This window comes from Ochotona princeps, chromosome 4, assembly GCF_030435755.1.
Source record: "Ochotona princeps isolate mOchPri1 chromosome 4, mOchPri1.hap1, whole genome shotgun sequence".
In the NCBI taxonomy this organism is placed as follows: Eukaryota; Metazoa; Chordata; class Mammalia; order Lagomorpha; family Ochotonidae; genus Ochotona; species Ochotona princeps.
This window is the reverse complement of record NC_080835.1, coordinates 103,647,673-103,657,319: the sequence shown is the minus strand read 5'-3', so window position 1 is coordinate 103,657,319 and position 9,647 is coordinate 103,647,673. Positions and strand designations below refer to the sequence as shown.

Here is a 9,647-nt window from a genome sequence, read left to right as displayed (position 1 = left end):
ATTTAGTACAATCTGAAACTCTTGCCCATTTTAAAACCAGACCACGGAGATAGTTTTCCCAGTTACTTATTATAATTTTTTTTCCTTTTATACAATTTTTTAAATAATTAAAATGTCCAAATCTGGGCCTGGCGGTGTAGACTAGCAGCCAAAGTCCTCGCCTTGAGTGTGCCAGGATTCCATATGGGCGCCAGTTCCTGACTGCTCCACTTCCCATCCAGCTCCCTGCTTGTGGCCTGGGAAAGCAGTGCCAAATGTTTTGGGATGCTGCGTCCCTCTGGGAGACATGGAGGAGGTTCCTGGCTCCTGGCTCCAGATCGGAATAGCACCGGCCATTGTGCTCAATTGGGGAGTGAATCATAGGAGGGAAGATCTTCCCTCTCTGTCTCTCCTATCTGTATATCTGACTTTGTAATAAAAATAAATAAATCTTTAAAAAAATGTCCAAATCTAATTAATTCTCTTCTTTTCACGTTTGGTAGCCCCCTCTGAACCTGTCACTTGCTGTGGGGTAATGAAATTTTCTTCTTTGGCAACATACCAGGATTTTTGTTGCATGCGCTTGTTTAATTGTCATGCTTCCTTCTCACTCTCTACTGTTGCACCCCTCTCATTTCCTATTTTGTTGTTGTTTTGTTTGTTTCCCTTTTCCTCTGAAAATGTCTTTCCCCCTACTTCCCACTCCACTATCACCCCCCAACCTCCCCTCCCACCCCCAGTCCTTCTCCAGTCCGCTGTCCGGAGGGCGCCCCTCACATGTGCGAGAGGGGCAGTGTGCCGTTAATGGCCGTGCCGGGCACCGGGCGGCTCTGGTAGTGCTGCGACATGTGCACTCACCTGGGGCTGGCGGGCTCTGGCACCTCTGCGCCGGGGAGGTACACGAGGATCTTGTTCTGGAGGTCCCTGGCCTGGCAGGGTGCCCTGGAGTGGGAGGAAGAGGTAACCAGCAGTGGGGGCGGGGGCTGGAGCTGGTCTTGGACTTGGACTTGACTACCGAGCCCATGGAGCTCAATACCATTGCGGGGGTGCCATGCTGCAAGTAGGACATGCTGTGGGTGGGACCGCCGTTCATGTAGGTCTGCGAGCTGGTCATGGAGTTGTACTGCAGCGTGCTCACATCATAGCGGTGCATGGGCTGCATCTGAGCCGAGCCATGCACATTGAGGCCCCAATGCTGCAGGCAGCCAAGCTGGTCCTGCATCATGCTGTAGCTGCCATTGCTCCAGGCCTTCACGAGCGCATAGCTGTCCATGCGCTGGTTCACGCCCGCGGCCAGGCCGGTGCCCACCCCAACCCCGCTGGCCATGCTGTTGCTGCTGGTGGCCAGCAGCCCTCTGGGCTGCGTGTACTTATCCTTCTTCATGGGAGTCTTGGTTTTCCGCCTTGGCCAATATTTATAATCCAGGTGCTCCTTCTTGTGCAGCGCCCTCAGCCGCTTGGCCTTCGCGATGAACTGAACGGCCGCTTCGCCATCTCTGACTGTTTTCCACTCGGGGCTCAGACACTTGCTGATCTCAGACTTGTGCATCTTGGGGTTCTCCTGGCCCATCTTGCGACTTTGCCCACAGGACCACACCATGAAGGTGTTCCTGGGCCTTTAGGTTGCCATTGCCGAGCGGCGCTGGCGTGGCGTTGCCATGGCCGTTGCCGCCACCCCCTCGAATTCGGCTGCGGCCGGCGGCTTGAGCTCCGTCTCAAGCGGGCGCTGTGCGAGTGGCCCGGCCCCCTGAAGGCCAGAGACCCTCGGCCAGAGACCCTCGGTGCGACCGGGAACTGGGGGGCGGGGGGAGCCGCAGGAAGAGGAGGAGGAAGTGTCGGGGAGGCGGGCGGGCGGGGGTGATTGGGGATCACGGGGTTCCGAGAGGAGACCAGGTGGAGGAGAGCAATTTGGGGAGGGGAGGAAGTAAGGGGAGAGAGGGGGGCGAGAGAGAGAGAGAGAGAGAGAGAGAGAGAGAGAGAGAGAGAGAGAAGCGAACTGGAATCGGGTTCAAAAAAGCAGTGTTTCTCTCCGCCTGGGGCCCATGCCGCCGCCACCGACTGCGATTACTATTATTATTGTTGTTGTGATTATTTTTTTGGAAAGGCCTAAGCCCTTGACTCAAACTTCTTTCTGCCTTTCTTTCTCTCCTCTTCTTGTCCCCTCAGTCCTTAAAGAGGTAGCAAACTACTTTCCCGCTTTTGCAAACACTCTTTTCTCTGCCTTTACAACTCCTGATACTTTTTTGAACAAGTTAATAGACAGCCGTCTGAGCGCTGATTCTAATCCTGGGAGTCCTGCTTCGCATCCAGCTTCCTGCTTGTGGCCTGGGAAAGCCTTGGGACCCTGCACACATGTAGGAGACCTGGAGGAAGTTCCTGGCTCCTGGCTCCGGATCCACAAGCACTAGCCTTTGTGGTCACTTGGGGAATGAATCGTCGTACAGAAGAGCTTCCTCTCTGTCTCCCCTCCTATCTGTATACCTGACTTTGCAATAAAAATAAACTAAATCTTAAAAAAAAAGAGTTGTATTTAATCAGGCACACACATTGCTCTTAGGGCACAAGAGGCTAGGAATTCTTAAGTTTACATTTAGAAAATCTCACTGGTCGGCAAAGGGCATAGACATGTTTGAGATGACAGAAAATTATTAGATAGGCTAAGGAATAGAGAGCAGATTACAGAAAAAGTTAGGGGCCAGGAAGTCAGCAGGGAGGTACTTGGAGAACACAGGGAAGAGGTGACCACAGCTGAACGGTGTTTAGGGAACAGAAAACCCAGCAGCCACTGGTGAGCTGTGATCCGGACTCAAAGGACGACCAGTGATCCAGAAGCAGCCACAGATCAGTCCTTGAAGCAACCAGGTGGGAGCTTGGGTTCACATGGGGAGCTCAGGAAGTGAAGACAGGCTGGGACTGGCCAATTGTGTCAAATACTTTGGATGTGGGGAGAAAGGCACCCTCCTTCACTGCTGGTGGGAGTGTTGGCTAATACAACCACTGTGGAAATCAGTATGGAGAGTGCTTGGAGAATTGCAAATAAATCTGCCATATCACCCAGCTATCCTGCTGCTGGGAATATACCCAATGGAAATGAAATTTGCATATGAGAAGGGGATATGTAATCCTATTTACAATAGCACAAGCTACAATATCAAAAACATGGAAACAATCTAGATGTGCATCCGAAGAAGAGTGGTTAAAGAAACTGTGGTACTTCTAACCCATGGAATATTATTCAGCTATTAAGAATGAAATCATTCTATTTACAACCAGGTGGTCCCAACTAGAGACCACTATGCTCAGTGAAATGACTCAGTCACAAAAGAACAAATATCATATATTCTCTCTTATATAAGGAAACCAGTGTGGAATGTGTAACTTCAATAATCCAATTGATACTACTTTTGTTTTGTTTTGGCTGCATCCCATGTGTTTTGAAGTTTATTATTTCAGTTTTATTTATTCCAAATACTCTCTCTCTCTCTTTATTTTAAGATGTATTTATCTTTATTGCAAAGTCGGATATACAGAGAGGAGGAAAGACAGAGAGGAAGATCTTCCTTCTGATCATTCATTCCCGAAGTGAGCACAATGGCCGGTGCTGTGCTGGTCCGGAGCCAGGAGTCAGGAACCAGGAACTTCCTCCAGGTATACCACCTGGGTGCAGGGTCCCAAGGCTTTGGGCCATCCTCCACTGCTTTCCCAGGCCACAAGCAGGGAGCTGGATGAGAAGTGGAGTGACTGGGATTAGAACTGGTGCCCATAGAGGATCTCGGCAAAAATACTCTTTTCTCTTGTCAAATTCATTGCCAGCTCATGGACTATATGATGGCATCATTTTTCCCAAGAGACTTTTGCATCTCCTTTTTGTCACCCATGTGTTGGTTACTCAGTGGCGTGTTTTTTCATGGAGCTGTAGTTTGTTATTGTCGTCGTTGTTGTTGAGGCTGTTGTTCTAGCTCATACCAGTTGTTGACCTTGTTTCATGGTTTCTCAATTATGGAAATGTATAGTGATGGGGTAGTGGGGCCTACCATATCCAGATGTGGGGATATAATGCAACATGCATCCCTGTATCCAGATGAAAGATGGATTCCCAATGAAACTCCGGGAAAAGTGCAGAGAACGGGATGCTGGACGGTTTGAGTTTGTCTGCTCCAGCAATGTTCGGGTGCACTTAAATAAGAGACTGATGGAATTCCAATTCCTCATGGAGGATTGTACCACTGGAGTAAAATGGGGAAAATCTGTCGGGGGTGGGACTTTGGGGGAAAATACCAGTCAATATGAAATTGTAACACATAATTCAAATATTCAACATTAAATATATGTATATATAAAAGAAAGAAAGAACTGAAATGCTTGATATGCTTTTTATACCCTATGTTAATCTTCAGTGGCTCAGGAGAGCAGAGAAATCTTCCTCCTTCTTAGAATATGTGAGGAAGAAGTTAAATACAATCTGTCAAGATTGTAACAGGTAATTTACAGACACCAGACTCGAATCTGCATTTGACATTAGCAAAAACTATAAAGACATACAGTGGGATCCAAGAGTGATCCTGGATCCTGACAGCCTCTTAACAGGAGGTCATATGCACAGAGCAGTAGGGGATCCCAGAGACTCCCAGTACATCACCAAGAAATATCAATATGTGTACCAAGGACTATATCACAACTGCCAAGGAGATCACAGGGAATTGGGAAACCCTCATAGGCCAAAAACTCTGAGGTTAACTATTATCCATCAGATTTCCCACATTGGATGGAAGAAGCCCAGATCCTTCCTCACAGGATCTAACGTCATCAGAGCAACAGCCAGGAGCCTTGAGTAGTCCTCAGAAACAGAAGAACAGTAAACTTCTATCAGGACTCAGGAGAGGCGCTTTTTCTGGTCTTTACTTAGTTCCAACTTTGGCTCTCCATCCTCTCTGGCAATGGACATCAGAGTCGCTCTGTAAACCCACCCGCCAAAAAAAAAAAAAAAAAAAAAAAATTAGATCAGTTAGACAGAGACAGACCAATAAGGAAAGCTTAGAACAGTTAGGAAAAAGTCAGCTTGGACTTCCATATACCTTACTAGGTAGAACACAAAGATCAGTTACTCCACACTAAGGTATAGAAGCTTTCTCTGCACACCCTTCCTAAAATTGCTCTGTGCTGGATAGTTCACATATGCTATGAAAGTTATAAGCCTGTTTGGACTGTCCTAAATTTTGCAAAGTTCAGTAAAAATCACACTTGAATACTATAAGCTGCTAAATATAAAAATGAAAATAGACATGAGCCAGCTGAATCATACCATATAACAATTTTAAGGCTTTTAGCAACTGACTGTGTATATACTACAACTGAGATGTAATGAAGTAGTTACAGGATGTGGTTAAGATCTTGCAATTTCTAACAAATGGGTCACTCAATACCATGTTAATTAACTTCATGATGTTGTGAATTTCCATGTTTCTTTCTGTTGTTGAAGCTGTGTAGTGGCTTTTCATTGAAGGGGATGATATTCTGCCAGCTCTACTTTTGTACCAAGGAGGGCCACCCAATGAAACTGTTGAATTTAACTGGACAATGGGATGCTGGACTCTCTGCATGGATTTTGCCCACAATGACAGAATCATGGCTGGATATGAACTGTGCCACTGTAACAATATGGAGGAATTCAATATGGGGGGATGGCTGAGGAGGGATTGCGGGAATCCCAGAGCCTATTATACCGTGTCATAAAATGAAATAATAATTAACAAAACAAAATATTTATCTCACTTAAATAAAAAGAAAATTTAAAAAAATTTTATTTTACTTTTAGAGCACAGTCAGTTATACAGAGAAGAGGAAAGACACTGAGGAAGATATTCCGTCCAATGGTTCACTTTCCAAGTGACCACAATGGCCAGTGTTGCGCCAATCCAAAGCCAGGATACAAGAACCTCCTACAGGACTCCCATGGGGGTGCAGGGTCTCAAGACTTTGGATCATCATCCTCCACTGCTTTCCCAGGCCACAAGCGGGAGCAGTAAAGGAAGCAGGACTGCCGGGATTAGAACTGGTGCCCATAGGGGATCCTGGTGCTTTCAAGGTGAGGACTTTAGCTGCTAGGCCTCCACGCTGGGCCCTAAATCAAAATTTAAGGCATAGAAATCTAGTTGAATGTTTATTACTTTTGGAGGGCTCTGTTCTAGCACATTACTGAACAAGCTTGGCAAGTAACATTTTGTTTTGTTTTGTTTGTAAGTAGATGTTACTTAGCTTATCCTGTACCCCATCCCTCTGGATTAGGGGTGGGGTGGGTGAAACATACAAAAGTAAAAGAAAATGCTTAAATCTTGGAGAAGCTAGTTTCAATCTGAGGAAGAGGGAGGAGGAGGGGGAGAAGTGGTTGTGGCTGCTCAGATTCTCAGTGAGGAAAGCTAGCTAGGGAACTTCAGACAGAGGAGGGTGAAGGAAGGAGTGAGGTGTGAGAAGTAGGTGGAGCACAGTGTGACTTAGATGGGAGAGAGTGGAGGGAAATATTGATTATTGGTCACGCAGTTTATTATCATTTACACGTAAGTAGCTTAGGCTGTAGGCACAAGGAATATCTAAGTGGCTGCAATGGCCAGATCTGAGCTGATCCTAACCTAGGAGCCAGGAACTTCTTCCAAGTTTCCAATACTAGCAAAATTTCCAAGGCTAATCCCAGTAGGTGAGGATCCATTTATAGCCTCAAATGAGAGTTTGCATATACTGAGAACTAGCTATTGTGGCAATCTGTTAACAAAATTAGCAAAAATTAGGGGGTCTAGCACAATCACTCAGTAACTAAAGTGTTAGCTTGCAAAAGCTGGGATCCCATATTGGTGCCTGTTCATTCGTAGCTGCTCTACTTCCCATCCTTCTCCCTGCGTGTGGCATGGGAAAGCAGTTGAGGATGGTATAAAGCCTTTGGACCCTGCACAAACATAAAATACCTGGATGAGACTCTTCAGATCAACTCAATTCTGGCTGTTGTGTCCACTTGTGAAGAGAACCAGCAGAGGCAAGATTCATTTCTTTGTCTCTCCTTCTCTATATAAATCTGTCTTTCAATAAATACATAAATAAATAAATAAATAAACAAACAAACATCAAAATAAAAAATAGTAACAATCATTAAGAAAGAAATGCCTTGCAAATAACCCATTTCTGGGATATAAACATCACTCTTCATAAAACTTGTAATCATTCACACGATTATGGGAAGAATTTCTGAAATACTTAGAATTTATTTTAAAACAGGGCCCAGTGCAGTAGCCCAGTGGCCCAAGTCCTTGCCTTGTACCTGCTGGGATTGCATTTGGGCACCAGTTCTAATCCCAGCAACCCTATTTCCCATGCAGCACCCTGGTCATGGCCTGGGAGTGCAGTTTAGGACAGCCCAAACCCTTGGATGTGGGAGAACTGAAACAGGCTCTAGGCACCTGGCTTCAGACTGGCGCAACACTGATCATTGCAGCTGATTGGGGAGTGAATCAGTGGATGGAAGACCTTCCTCTCTGTCTCTCCTTCTCTCTGTATGTCTGACTTTCCCACAAAAAAATTTAAAATATCCCTTAAAAAGATGTTTTAGAACATAAACCAAAAGTCACAAATTGTGGAAACCGAGGTACAGAAATATATATATAATCGCTTGTCGGCCTTTTGGCTAAGATCAAGTGTAGAAATACATATATAGTGCATAAAATATGACATACAGATATAATATGAATTACATCTATCACTGCAAGTTGTCTTTTGCTAGATTGAATCTGGACAAGTCCTCTTCTGGCTGTGTCTTACATATTTTTGTGATTGTGTAATCTGCACTTTAAAAAATGAAGTGAACTGGGCGTGGCAGCGTGGCCTAGCCACTAAAGTCCTCGCCTTGAATGCGCCAGAATCCCATATGGGCACTGGTTCTAATCCCAGCAGCTCCACTTCCCATCCAGCTCCTTGCTTGTGGCCTGGGAAAGCAGTTGAGGACAGCCCAGTGCATTGGGACCCTGCACCTGTGTGGGAGACCCGGAAGAAGTTCCAGGTTCCCGGCTTTGGATAGGCATGCACCGGCAGTTGTGGTCACTTGGGGAGTAAATCATTGGACAGATCTTCGTCTCTGTCTCTCCTCCTCTCTTGTATATCTGACTTTGTAATAAAATAAATAAATATTTTTTTAAAAAGTGAAATGAACTAATGGAAAAAACTGCCAATATAAGGAAGAAAAGTAGCAGACTAATGAAAATTCGGTGAGGTGTATCTGCAGACTATTGTCCTACATTTCTTGTTTCCAGACTTGATCAAGAAGCAAGGAGGGAAGGAGAGGCCAGGAGGTGCACTGATGTGAGAGGCGACAGCGGCCCCTGCTGTTGGAAGGCTCAAGCTGCAAGAGAGGAGGCCACGCCCAGCCTGAGGTGAAGCCCCGCCCCTCCCTCCCCTCCCTCCAGAATCCTACCTGACTGCCCCTCTACCCTTTGTGATGCTGATTGGCTGCGCATTGTGATGTCATGTGTAGTCAAGGTCTGTGGGAACGGTCTAATCAGGGAGCCCCCAGGAAGCCCTGTGGCAGCAGGCGGGAGGTTGTTGTGGGGCGCCGCCATAGCCACGTTGCTGGTTGTGCTGGTGGAGAGGCGCAGGTGGCTGAGCCAGTGCTGCCCTGTGAGCTCCCTCCCCGCAGGAGCCTCTGCAGGACCCCCGACTCATCAGAAGCTGGGAAGGGTGAGTGTGTGAGAGCATCTCCTGAGGCCCCGAGGCGGGCAGGGGCCAGGAGGGGGACTTTGGAGTCCTCACTCTGCAGCACTGATCTTGAACACTAGGACTCCCAGTTAAGCACATTGTGCAGTGAAGAGGGGGGAGTGCCCAGGGACAGTTCGACCTTCACGTTGGGCAGGATTCCTTTTTTTCTGTATTTAAAGCTTTTTGTTGTTGTTGGTTTTTGTTGTTGTCCTAATTTTTTTGAGTTGATGAAGAGCGTCTCAGGCCCCCAGCTCAGTCCTCAGTGAAGCTCCTCCTAAGGGTCTGGGGCAGTTTTCTTGTTGCTGACACCAGAGCAGCACAGACTCCAGCAGTTAGAACAAACAGCCTTGTTTTCCTCCGAGTTTTGCTGCAAGGTTGAGGGACAGCATGTGGTGCTGGCGTTGTGTTTGGCAGAGGCCTGGGGTGGCACAGCGACCTTGTAGACAAGCCAAGGGAATGCACGGGGACTCACGTAAAGGGGTTTCTCTAGAAGAACCTGACAAAGGAGCTGTTAAGGCAGCACTACTGATGTATCCTGATGGCTTCTGGTATGTTGTCACCCATTCCCTTAAATTCTCACAATTGTGATTAAATGTCCCCATGAGTTGTAGAGGGAATAAGTCAGGTTCAGTAGAGAGCATTAAGGCAGGAAATAAATCTGAATGTCCAGAACTCTTGCCTCAATGCCAAGTGCTGCTCTCTGCCCTGAAAAATCACAACAGGAGTCACTATTTTCCCCAAGATACAATTCAGTAAGTTGTTTTGTTTTTTTCCCCTATCTCACAAAATAAGCATTAGCTCTTTAAAAGAACTGTTTGCTGTGAACAGTAGGCATGGGAGAAAGGCAGTGAATGCCCACCTGACACAGCACAGGAAGGCATCCCTGCCCTGTGGGTGTGTGTGACAGTGGTTAAGATGACATTGGGACTCCTGTG

General features: G+C 46.6%; 1 pseudogene; it reads right to left on the bottom strand.

The window, feature by feature from the left end:
* Window positions 1-752: 752 nt before the first annotated feature.
* LOC131480020 (transcription factor SOX-2-like) lies at window positions 753-2,606 on the bottom strand (annotated as a pseudogene).
* Between the last annotated feature and the right edge of the window lie 7,041 nt (window positions 2,607-9,647).